The following is an 8,686-nucleotide window of genomic DNA, read 5'->3' on the forward strand; positions in this document are numbered from 1 at the left end:
CAAATTCCCATATGAACATCTGCATGCATTACAGAGGGCGTAGGTTAAGCTAAGAATAGAATAAGAAAATAAAGTAAATAATTTGTAAGCAAAAGATGCATAAAAATGTATAGAAATACCAATAAAGAGTCAGATTTGTTTTTACCGCTAAACGGGAATGGCACGCTAATTCATTTATATAAACGGACTCAGTTTGACCGGGGAGACGCTCTTCAAGTGGACCATCCCTGGAATCTTTGGGTTCCGTCGGGACTACGGCAGGGGTTAGTAGAGTCGGCTCACATCTCTCCTCCAGCAGGAAATGGGGGCATACATAAAACTTTGTCGCGGTTAAGAGAAAGATATTACTGGCCAGGAATGGTCACGGACCGCTAATGGGAAAGCAACATGTAACCGAATAGCCTTTTAAACGTTTGTTTGTAGGTTTTATGGGGCCTTATCCTCGTACGTCTGATGGTAATATCTTCGTGTTTGTGTGTTTGGATCATTTTACAAAATTTGTGTTTTTGAAACCCATGCGGAAAGCTACTTCAACCGAGTTGGTGAAATTTCTGGAACGAGAAGTCTCCCATATATTCGGGGTACCCGAATACATCCATTCGGACAATGGAAGTCAATTGGTATCAGAAACTTTCGCCACCCTCCTAGAAAAATATGGTACTGCCCATATCAAGACAGCGTTTTATTCACCGCAGGGAAACGCGCAGAAAGAGTGAATCGATCAGTGCTACAGATCGTAAGATCATTTATCGATAAAAACAAAATGAACTGTGACCGACACATTAGCGATGCGGCGTTTTCCGGTATGCCAATGATACTGCATGCAGCATCATATGAGCTATACCGGAAGTTGTGGTCCCTGAAGGATGTTGATTGCGAAGTGGATAAAAACGGCGATAGGTTTAGATAGATTTATTAGAGAAAGATTAAGAAAGAGCTGAAGTTAGCACATGAGCGTAGTAGGCAAGCTTATGATACAAGAAGTAGGGATGTTAGGTTTCAAATTGGACAAGTGGTATACCGCCGAAATTTTAAACAGAGCTCTCAGATTGATCATTGTAATGCTAGGCTTGCCCCCAAGCAAGTCAAATGCATAGTACTAAAGGCAATTGGAAATTCGATGTATGAGCTGTGAGTGCCACGAAATTCCCCAAAAAAAAAAATACCCAAACACAAAATCCCCAAAGAAAAAAAACCCCCAAACACATAATCCCCAAATTCAAAATCCCTAAAATCAAAATCCCCAAACACAAAATCCCAGTGCTATGATAAACATCGTGACTGTGTAAAAAATAGCAATATCTCTTTCCTCTTTCATTCATACACTCAAAAAAAAAGTTACCATCAAGGCGATGCCATCTAGGCATCAATGTTCAATTTTTGCTTATCCTTTTTTCGTCATCAATGATCTTATGTTATTGACATTTTCGAAATATTAGTTTGATACTTGTATTTGTCAAGTTAATAGACTACATACAAATGTAATGCGTTTTATGATCAATCTAGTATTAAATGTTATCATAATGAAACTAGGAAATTTATACAGTTATAATTTTGATACATTTTGAGGGCGAAACAAATATTTTCCATGGTCAAATCAATAGTCAAGACACAAACTTGATACTTTCAATTATACTTTTTATAATATTTATCGTTGCATTGATACCACGAAAATCATACCGTTTATAGTTTAATTTTTGCACATCGTGTATTAAAATGATAGTGATACTTTTTTTTAGTGTATTTATGTATGTATAACTATATACTCACGTTTTGGCAATACATATTTTTACTTATCCATATATAGGACTGCTAGTCGCTCTAATTCGAACAAGCTAACAGAAGCGTGTACTACGCAAAAGGACATCACCGTGGCGGTAGCCACGGTTATACCACACACCCGGACTTGGCATGGCGTAGCCCAGGGTTATTTTTTATAAGCGCGGCCGAAGGCTGCCTATGCAGAAAGTTGGTACGGATTATTAGCCTTTTTTGGTCGCGGCGATTTTAAACCTAATTTGAATTTATTTCACACATAAAATGGGGATTTTGTGTTGGGGATTATGAGTTTGGGGATTTTGATTTGGGGATTTTGATTAAATGAGCCGAAGCGGATTCAATGACCTAGCCGAAAGCACGCTTCCCTTGACGGGAATCAGTCGGGATAGGGAGGGCAACAAAACGATTGTCAGTATAAGCTTTGTCATCATCCCCCTTTCTTTTCTTAAAATTGATGAAAGTGCGTTTTTCAGTGGTGATGAAGTCGGCAGATCGCTCGAGCGAAAGGAGTATGGGTAGGTGGTCGGATGCCAATGTTACCATCTGCTGTCAGCTGACGCAGTTTACTAGTCCTGCGCTCACGATTGATATATCTGGGGAACTGTAACATCTTCCTACCATACGAGTGGGGCATCTCCGTTTATCTTGAAGAACGTCGTTTCTTCTATCTGGTCTGCCAAAATCTCGCCCTTGCTGCCCTCCTGTAGGTTAGAATGCTATAGACCAAAGAAACAGCATTGAAATCGCCTAAGATAATGCGATTATCGCCAGTGAGTAGTGCGATGATGTTAGGGTAGTATCCACTGGGACTACGGGCGCCCTTGAGCATGAACAGCAAGGAGCCACAAAAGATGGGTAAAAGTTACGAGCACGTCGGGTTTTGGGGTCAAGCCCAGACCATCCCGTTCGATGCAACCATCTCTTACACGTGACACGCTGACAAGAGTGTGACTGCCCTAAAAAGATTCCGACAGACGCCGCAAAACCATATCACTGGACAGGGAACAAGTATAGGTCCCGGATTGGGTTCGATACCTTCCGGAGGAGAAAATGGCGCAGTCCCACTGCAAGGATCTGGTGGTAGTATGACAATTTGTGGGAGGGATGCAACAAATTAAATGGGGTTACACTGAAATAAGAGCCCTGGTCGGGAAAATTCCCGCGTCGCTCCGGTATATGGAACCGACGCCTTGTGAAGCGATCTAACGAGTACTCTACAACAACAACCTGCTACAATAACACCAACCCAATCCTTAAAATTAAAAACTCACAACCCCTTTATTAGTAGGTGAAAAACGATTGCAATAATCTCTTACTTGTTCGGCGCACAACACAGCTGCCCATCCTTTAACAACAACTTTGTTATTATTTGCATATTATGCGTCCATCAATGAATAAAGTGTTCCGCTCAACATTCGGCATTTCAGCAATCCTGTTGCGAATTTTATCCGTATATGCAGTTAAACTGTTCGTAACAAATATGACGAAAGTATAATCATTTTGCAAACGTTCAATTACTTGTTGGCGATTAAGTGTTTGTTGAGTGCGCGGAGGATGATTTGGCGATTAAACATAAAAGCACAAATTTCGCGTGGCAACACCGAGTTTTCAATTTCTGCACACATTTATCCAACCAAACAGTTTTTTGCGCATCACGCTCCTGTGAGCAACTATAGTTTAGTATTTTTACATGTGCTGTTAATGCTTGATCTAATACTTTTGGCAGTATTTCCTGGCTATGGGTAAGCGTCCAAAAAATCTTTAACACTTTTTTAGCCATTACACCATTCTTGTCGTCCTCGGCAAGGCGCCTTATTAATTCGAGAAGCCGTTCACGCTGACGCTTATTATCGGTGGTCATACTAGCTTATAGAAAGAAAACATAGTGAACATATTACGATTATTCTTAAATATCAATTAATATTAATTTTGTATAAAAAAGCCAATATTTTTATATTAAATTGTTTAGGTGTACTTACAGTCATACGCTCTGCCGTCAACCAATCCATCTCATCATCGGGCAAACAATGTTGTTGTTGTGTACGATGTGAATATGAGCTTAGCACTTTATTCAATTCAGTTAATGCATTCATGAAGCTAGACAGATCACGTATCAAATTATCTTGTCCAGGCAAACGACTTGCTAACACACGTGCCGACTTTACAATACCCCTAATATAATCGTTACACCCCTCTGGTTTAGCTTCACGCTTCAATTCATCATCAGAGAAACTATCTAATAAATGCACCACAACATTCTAAATTGGCATAAAGTATTTAGCAATGGTTGCAGATATCAACAGCTCGTCGCATTGCCCAAATCAATGCAAGTGTCAATTTGTTATCCTTGCTCTCGTCGGACGTGCCGTCTTTTGTTTGCTCTTGGTTGCACACCACAATAATATCATTCCAAAAGATTATCTAAGCCCCCCAATTGACCGAATCGATCAATTAAATCCACAAATCATCCTTTTGGATTTTTTGGTCAACAATTGCCGTTTTCCAGTGAGTTTTACAGCTCCGGCTCACGCTCAATTCTCACGGGAATGCTCTGGATCATTCGCACACGTGAAATGTGATACGCAGATGCCGCCGCTGTTTTTCATTTAACTCATACGGCGAAAGACTAATCAGCAACATCTAGTTTTGAAAAAGTAGGTTTATTAAAGGCAGCATTGCCAAACTAAAAAGAAGTAATTAATAAATTATCTGGCTCACAAATTGAACCAGACTTCTATCTGAATTTATCTGGCTCAAATCGTTGTTGTTGCATTTACATTATTTATCTGGCTCAGGATTTTGCCACCGTGTGATGGCAAATGACTAATTTTTTCCAGCTGTCATTAGAGATGACACCAAAGATGATTTTTTGTGCTGGCAACAATCTCAGATAATTCCCTCGCGCCAGCTGAAACGGGTGCCAGAATAAAAAATGTGCCGCTAAAACGAAAAACGGGCCAAAGATTTCGGTAAATTTTAGTTTGTCCTACAACTGTAGAATAGCGTTCAAAAATTATGGGAAAAAGGTTAAAAATACTTTTGTTAGTGAAATATTATTAGTTCGAAGGCGGAGGGTAAATATTATTTCCCATTCAAAAGTTATCACTAAAAACAGGTTTTGTAAATATGAAGTCCCGATTCAACCAGCCCATGTTTATCACAGAACCTGGAACGTCGGGCATGTAGGATAGGCCCTATCCATTAAATGATGTTAACTATTACATCATAGGCCACCGTGGTGTGATGGTAGCGTGCTCCGCCTATCACACCGTATGCCCTGGGTTCAACTCCCGGGCAAACCAACATCAAAATTTTAGAAATAAGATTTTTCAATTAGAAGAAAATTTTTCTAAGCGGGGTCGCCCCTCGGCAGTGTCTGGCAAGCGCTCCGATTGTATTTCTGCCATGAAAAGCTCTCAGCGAAAACTCATCTGCCTTGCAGATGCCGTTCGGAGTCGGCATAAAACATGTAGGTCCCGTCCGGCCAATTTGTAGGGAAAAATCAAGAGGAGCACGACGCAAATTGGAAGAGAAGCTCGGCCTTAGATCTCTTCGGAGGTTATCGCGCCTTACATTTATTTTTTTTTATTACATCATAGGTCCGATTTACTGAAATTTCAAAAGAATATATGGTTTTCACTGTGAGTTAAATGCGTTACAATATTTGACTAATTAATTTAATCAAAATGAAAATTTTACTTAGATTTGTTTATATTTAACTCTAACTAGTCGTATTATTGTAAAATAAGTTTAAAGAAATGAATATTTTACGACTATCATTTTATTAAATGATTGAAACTATAATCGCCGAAATGTATGTCAAAAATCCCCATATTCAGATCTGTTCATTTTTGTTTGGAGTGGCATCATTGACGAAATTGTGCATTTTGACAGCGCTCTCTCGAAACAAACCTCGTGCGTGTTCCATTGGTACATGAAGCAGATACGGATATAGATTTAACTTGCAAATGCAACAACAATGTGATCTATATGGTTCACTTTGTTGTTGCATTTGCATGTTAAATCTCTATCCGTATCTGGTTCATGTACCAATGGAATACGAGGAAAGAGTTGCAAATCCATTCGTCTATGGCATGGTACAATTACCAGGTAGAAGCATTAGCGAAAATGCAACCCTCCCGTGTATTTTGTTGTTGCCGATTGTACATAAACTGTCAATCGTTCTTTCAGTTTCTTCTGTCAAAAGTGATGGAAGAAAAAAAATGTCACATGTAATTTTCGTCAACAAAGCCAAAACAAAAAAAGAAAAAATTTGGTTTGCTAATGAAGCTGGAGGAAAAAAGCATTTTAAATGGAAAATAAAGGTAATAAGCTGATTTTTAAATGATATATATTTAATTTATTGTTATTTATTTACATATAGCAGCTGAATCACTTCTTCAACGTTTCCAGCCCATCAACTCTTCATAATTCTATTGAAAATTTTCATGTGCGCGTTGTAATGTTGATATTTGTACCCACAAAAAAAATTGTGGACATAAGTGTTTTGCGCAGATATAGTTTTGGACTCCAAACCGGTGTTGGACCCACCCAGATTAATTGTTTATAAGCGCGGCCAAAGGCCGCCAGCGCAAAAATACTATGGATCCCACCCCGGTCTCGAAGCACTCCGGGGTCATTTTTCGGTTCTTTTGAACGAGCTAAAATTTTTCTTTTCCGCCTTCGGATTATTGTTTTTGGATTTGGTGCTGCATGTCATCTTGCACTCAAAGAAATGGAATATGATAAGAAATTTATAGATTTTCTGTCGAAACGTTTATATGATCGCATCACTTCAAGATTATCACATGGTATATGTAATGGTGATCCAGAGCAAAGGTATAGTGGTTTATTAAATTTATCATTACTTAAGGCCTTAAAAGATGTGGCGTTGTCTAGTGCCTCAGCGTGTACTTCTGCATCACTGGAACCTACGTGCGATTGGAACTGATGAGGATTTGGCACATAGTTCAATAAGGTATACGAGTTTATCGTACTGAATTGTTTAGTTAATTCGAAAGTAATTTATTGTTAAATTTTTATAGATTTGGTATTGGTTGTTTTACCACCATTGAAGAGGTTGATTATATTACCGATACCTGCATCAAACATGTCGAACGTTTACGTGAAATGTCTCCATTATTGGAGATGGTACTAGAACCAACTGATTTGAAAAATATCCAATGGTCGCAACATTAATTTTGTTTATGATATATATATATAAGGGACCGTTTTGTATTGTATGCATCTTTTAGTGTATGTATTTATATTCCAAAGCAGTTTAATGTAAAGTGAGATACAACCTTTTTGGAATTATATTGTTCCTACTTTATCTGCCTAAGGTCGTTATTTTGTAGTATTAAAATTATATTGGGAAATGCTATTGCTAAATGTTTTTTGTAGTGGACCTTGTTTTCAATACATGTATGTATGAGTGCTAACGTTACTGTCTCCAAGAGATGTTGAAAATTTGAGATGAGATTGTATATAAAATGCTGAGTTAATAGTATGTTCATGAATAAGTACTGATTTATTTTAAAATTTCATGTATTTTGTAAAGTAAAAATTAAGTAATTTAGTAACCCAATAAATATCGAAGATACATATATACATATTGACGTTTAACGTTGGAAACTCGTCGTGCCGGTATTTGAGGTGCAGATTTCTTTGAAGGATATGTACTCCATGTCTTTAGATGTAATCTTTTTTAATTAAAAAAAGCACGCTTGTGTTGGATACTAGTTAGGTTGTAGTACTGACTTCAATTACGGTTTCGGGTTTTCCTTCTGGCTCTAGCCAGGAGGCTTTTGTAGAAATTTCGGCTTTAGGTTGGATCTGGTATCGGTACCTACTACGGTAAAAGTTCGGCTTGGAATATTTCCGTTTTCAACTCCAGTATCGGTTATACTCCAGCTTTTTTCTTGTCATCATATGGATGATATAAATAATCCAAAAGTAAATCTATAGCATGTAAAACATAATTGTCTAGCAATATTTTCTCTTCGCAAACTGTTTGTGGTCCTGATAAGGGCAGCTTTTCGCAGATATATTTGTTTAGCATTTTTTTCTCTTTTTGACCAGTGGTGGCCCTGAAAAGGGCCGTTTTGCGTATACTTGTATAGCATATTTTCGCTCTTTGTAAACTAATGGTAACCCTGAAACTAGGGGAGGTTACTGTGTCTGGGTTTCACGGCTTATTCGTGGTACATCATGCATATCCGTTTGTATGTTGCAGCTGTTCCGTGCGAAGTATTGACCTCTCGCTCCAACGGTGTCACTTAAAAAAAAGCGAACATGTAGAAGGGACTTTATTATTTATCCTTCGTCCTTCCTTCACGTTCTAGCGGCGAAAGTAGTGTCCCATATTTTGGTAGATAACTGTAGGAATGACCGTTGGGGACGATGAGACAACTTCCGTTTTTTACAAACTCTTGATTAGCACTGCTAAGTCATACATAAAATTATATTATATTTTTTATCTTACAACATTCGGGAAACAATATTTACATCAAAGACGGTAAATATAGCGATATAGTGGAGTTGGGCATCAAACTTACTCTCTGAGCTCCCACAATAAGATCACAGGCCTGAAAATGGAGCGAAAAAATTAAGCCATTTTAGGGAAGCTAACGCCACAAGCTTTTTCCCAATTTTTCCTCTTCCTTGATCTTGCGGGGTAATTCTTTACTTTAGTTCACAACTGCAAAAACTCGTGCAAAAATATCGGGAGGTATCAAAAAAATGCGTTTTGGACTCAGGACGACGAATCCGAAAGCGAAAATTAAAAATTTTATTTCTGTCAAAAAATATTCCCAAAAAACTGAAAAATGGCACCGGAGAGCTCCGAAACCTGGAGTGGAATCCACAGTATTTTTGCGCAGGTAATAGTCTAGTTGAGGGGTCGACT

General features: G+C 38.3%; 1 long non-coding RNA gene across 1 annotated transcript; it reads left to right on the forward strand.

Moving 5' to 3' along the window:
- The first annotated feature begins 6,558 nt into the window (after positions 1 to 6,558).
- LOC137246649 (uncharacterized) lies at positions 6,559 to 6,962 on the forward strand. The gene is made up of 3 exons (XR_010951625.1): positions 6,559 to 6,618; positions 6,679 to 6,757; positions 6,825 to 6,962. It is a non-coding gene; the product is annotated as an uncharacterized lncRNA (long non-coding RNA).
- Positions 6,963 to 8,686: the final 1,724 nt, after the last annotated feature.

The sequence above is a fragment of the Eurosta solidaginis genome, chromosome 3 (genome assembly GCF_040869045.1).
Source record: "Eurosta solidaginis isolate ZX-2024a chromosome 3, ASM4086904v1, whole genome shotgun sequence".
NCBI classification, from domain to species: domain Eukaryota; kingdom Metazoa; phylum Arthropoda; class Insecta; order Diptera; family Tephritidae; genus Eurosta; species Eurosta solidaginis.